Here is a 4,625-nt window from a genome sequence, read left to right as displayed (position 1 = left end):
ATCTGTGTATAGTAATGACTGTCCATATACTGAAGTCTGTAATGTGCTCAGGTCACATGCAAGAATATAATTTAAGAGTTGTGATGGGATAAAGCCAGCACTCCGTGAGTGCAGTTATTCACACATATAAATACATGTAAATTAAAATTGACCATTGATTAGTTTTTTAACAATAACTTTCTTAAAAACTATGTCTGCATGTGTATAAATCTGTTTGTGCTTGCTAATTTGTGTGTTTTCTAACTTATGTTGAAGCACTGACTGTCAACATGCTGAAGTCCACAACAAACTTATATCAGACCTGTATACAATGTTTCACTGTTTATGTGAGGGAATAGAAAAGCAGGGAAACCCAACACTTCTCAGTGAGATCTACACTAAGCTACAGAAGGCAGAGGTGGAGAGATCAATGATGAGCATGAGGTCCGATTGATTGAAAAAGCATCCAGGAAAGCTGCAACAGAAGATATCCCAATCAAGCTGAATTATATTTTCACACCGTTACTTGGACAAAAGCAACCCATCAGAACTGTGCTGACTAAAGGAGTCGCTGGCATTGGAAAAACAGTCTCTGTGCAGAAGTTAATTCTTGACTGGGCTTCAGGGAAAGTGAATCAGGACATCCACCTCATATTTCCACTTCCTTTTAGAGAGCTAAATTTATTGAAGAACCAAACATTCAATCTTCAAGATCCTTTTCAACTTTACATGGGCACAAAACAACTTGAAATCTCTCCAAATGAAGGTAAAATCATTTTCATCTTTGATGGTTTGGATGAGTGTCATCTGTCTCTGGATTTTCAGAGAAATGTGAAGTTGTGTGATGTGACAAAATCAGTCTCTGGACGTGCTGCTGACAAACCTCATTGCGGGGAATCTGCCTCCCTCTGCTCTCATCTGGATCACCTCCAGACCAGCAGCAGCTGATCTCATCTCCTCTGAGTGTGTCCATCGACTGACAGAGGTACGAGGCTTCAATGACCCTCAGAAGGAGGAATATTTCAGGAAGAGATTCAAAGATCAGAGTCTGGGCCAATAGAATCATCTCACACTTGAAGTCATCAAGGAGCCTCTACATCATGTGTCACATCCCAGTGTTCTGCTGGATCTCAGCCACTGTTCTTGAGAAGATGTTGAGAGAAACAGAGAGTGGAGAGATTCCCAAGACTCTCACTCAAATGTACACACACTTCCTGATCATTCAGATGAGAACTATGCATGAGAAGGCCTTTAAAATGAAAGTGAAAGATGAAGACATGATCCTCAAACTGGGGAAACTGGCTTTTAGGCACCTTATGAAAGGCAATGCAATCTTCTATGAAGAAGATCTGAGAGAGTGTGGCATTGATGTGAGAGAAGCATCAGTGTAGTCGGGGTTGTGCGCTCAGATCTTCAGAGTGGAGTTTGGTCTGTGTGAGAGGAAAGTCTACTGCTTTGTTCATCTGAGCATTCAGGAACATCTAGCAGCTGTGTATGTGATGTTTTCATTCAATTTGAAAAACCTAGTTCTCTCTGAATATCAGTCCTTAAAACATGACATTCAGTACCCAGCATGTTTCACAATCTATGAGAGGCATGTGGAAGCAGCATTGCAAAATAAGAATGGCCATCTAGGCCTCTTCCATCGCTTCCTTCTGGGTCTCTCGTTAGAGCTCAGTTAGTAAAAAGTATATATGTGCTTAGATTTGACTAAACATATTTTCTTGTACATAAAGGGCCTTGTTTTGAATTTGCATATACAGATATGTGTATTTGACTAGGACTTCATTCATTCTGTTTCCTTGTTATATTAAAGGACCAACACTTTAATAAATCAGTTTGAGAGTATCTTTAGTATATATTGATGATCCAAGTCTCTGATGATCATATAAAAATCAAATAAATAATACTGTTTTTCTGTAATATTTCCCGTTTTATAATTGTTTATATGAGCATTCTTATTTTATTAGTTCATTTTAATTTCATAATTTTTTTTTTTCAGGCTTGGCTGTTATAGTCTGTCAGAGAATTGCTGTGCTGATCTGGCATCAGTATTAAACTTCAATAATCTGCAGAGTTCAGGTGTGTAGCTCCTTTCTGCTGGACTGAGAAATCCTCACTGCAAACTAGAAACATTGTGGTAAGTCCTTCATGTTCTCAAAACTACCACAGTTAAACTGTGTCTAAAGTGTTATTAGCATTTTTACATACTGTATCATGCACTGTATTCCTGGAGCTGGAATGTGAGCAAGCAAAACTGTATGGCGCAGTTTATGGCGGTGTGGTCTCACACACGAAAGCTGCGCCGCTCTGGCTTCGGACCTAAATTCAAACCCTTCACATCTGAGAGAGCTGGATCTGTCTGAAAATAACCTAAGAGATCAAGGCTTGATGCTTTTCTCTGACGGTCTAAAAAATCCTCAGTGTAAACTTGAGACACTGAAGTAAGTTCTTCAAGCTACAAATAAAAAAGTAAATTAACTGGTCTGATGTCTTGGTATTAAAAAAAATAATAATAAAAAATTAGTTCAGTTAAGAAGCTAGTTATAAATGTGGTTGTTCTGAGAGCCACCATTGTCTGCTATCAAAGTAGTATTACAACAGCAGGTAATGCAGAGGATTGTTATTAGATTTGATGCTTTACCAGGAAAATTAGCACATTAAATTGCAGTAAAACATAAAATATTTTTGTCTTGTTTTATAAATGTATTTTTTCAATTACATTAATTACATGTTACATGATTTGTTTAGTGTTACATAATTCTAAATCTATCCAACTGATGGTGGAGTAACGTTAGGACGATTCTAAGGGACCGACGATTGGGGGTTAGGGGACGAGGGGAAACGTGATTTCTACCGAGGGGAACGCTAGAGCCCTGCATTCCCTGGGCTTCGATCGGGCCAATTTTCACTTCATAGTTCAGACGCGGGCCGGGCCTCGGGCCTGTTTTAGGCTTCTCCTTATTTTTATATTTTAGACATCCATGAATTAGTGATGAAAAAAAATAGTTTAGAGTCCCACAGCAGCAGAGAGAGCGCGCCGTCAGTGCAGCCTTCAAATGCACGCAATAGGCTGAAGCTTGCTGCAAAGCCCCAGCAAAAGTAATTACCATGAATGTGTCGGGGGGGAAATAGTAAGGAGATATTTTAATTATTTACTAATAAACTAGTGTTTTCTGTGTCAGTGTCGCAAAGATGAAGATGGAGGTGGAGTTCAATTAGTAGATGACATCGTTGATGACTGCACTCTCCTGATTGGTCCACTGTTTGGAGTTAAAAGGCAGAGCTGAGATGTCTGGAGTGTGGAGGCTTGGAGCAAGAGTGCCTTCTGCTGACTTTTTCTTGTGTGTTTGTGGTTAATTTGTTTTTGTTGATGAAAAGTGGTGACAGCTTCTTAGTCCTCTTGTGGGAGGTTTTATTTAACCCTAACATGTGAGTTTTGTACTTTTTCTGTAAGACCAAGATTTGTTTTGTTTCTTCTTTTTTTGTCTTTGTGGGATGCTGTAGGGAAGTGGTTGTCATTTATTTTTGTCTACCCTTTTTCTCCTGTTTAAGGATAGCCAGGGAGATAGTGTAATATTTTGTATTTTATTTATTTTATTTTTTTATTTGTTAGATTAGGTAGTTTGCTTTTGGGAGTTAGTATGTTTTGTTTATTATGTTGGCCTTGACCCTTCCTGAAGCTCTGTGTGCTTCCCTGTGTTCAATAAATTGCAATGTCTTGCATTGAAGTTGGTGTGGCGTGTGAGTCAGTAGAAGGGGGAAAGCTCCCTCCATTCCTCCACCACTTTCTTTATTACTCCTTCCCATCCCTAGACTGGGGAGGTATGTAATATGATCCTGACTCGCCGTCTCCTCTTTTGAAGCGCTCCTGTTCAAGACGAGACGTCGCATCATTGTTTTTTTTATTTTATAAAATTATTTTATTTATTTTATAAAAAGTTTTTTTTTTTTAATATTGTGAGTGCACACAAATAAAAGTAGACCCTTTACAATTCCGAATGATGCATTACTCTTACCTTTATGAGCAAAAATTATGGCGTAAGTTGTTTCCATTGAAAAAAATGCAATTGATTGCACTGGTGCCTCCATGTCCTGTGCTTTAACTTCCGTTCTCCGCACAAACTACTGGATGCAGCGCACATTTATCGTATTTATTTATTTATTTATTTTGACTCAATCTTTATTAACCAATTGACAAATGCTGTGCTAGGAAAATAAGATTGTCAATATAAAGAATGTTTTCTTTTTTTAAAGTTGCATTTGAAGAGAGTTCAACTAAGAACTGACAGATGGGCTGCTCAGTGGATTTGTTGCTGTAGTAAAGCTGTACCAGGGACTGATAAACAATGCTTTAGTTCATAAATCATTATCACAATTCAACTTTTTCTAATGTACGTGATCTGTTGGTTTTGGTGGTTTAAAGTCTGTCCAACACATTAGGTGATGGAACTATTTTCTGAATGTGTTTGAGATTCTTTCCCAGCAGATGGCCACATGTCATTAAATGGAGAACACTTCTCTCTGCAATTCTCTCTGTTAAATGATCTTTACCATTTAATGTTATGTTATGCCTTTATACCCCAATATAGTTGTTTATAATGAAAATGCATATAGTTAAACCTAATAAAGTTTTTGTGCTTAGT

General features: G+C 38.0%; 1 long non-coding RNA gene across 1 annotated transcript; it reads left to right on the top strand.

Moving 5' to 3' along the window:
• Positions 1-280: 280 nt before the first annotated feature.
• On the top strand, positions 281-4,116 carry LOC131520741 (uncharacterized). The gene is made up of 3 exons (XR_009266121.1): positions 281-1,471; positions 1,982-2,119; positions 3,165-4,116. It is a non-coding gene; the product is annotated as an uncharacterized LOC131520741 (long non-coding RNA).
• Positions 4,117-4,625: the final 509 nt, after the last annotated feature.

This window comes from Onychostoma macrolepis, chromosome 15 (assembly GCF_012432095.1).
Source record: "Onychostoma macrolepis isolate SWU-2019 chromosome 15, ASM1243209v1, whole genome shotgun sequence".
NCBI lineage: Eukaryota > Metazoa > Chordata > Actinopteri > Cypriniformes > Cyprinidae > Onychostoma > Onychostoma macrolepis.
The sequence above is the reverse complement of the archived record's forward strand: the minus strand, read 5'-3'. Positions and strand labels throughout refer to the sequence as shown.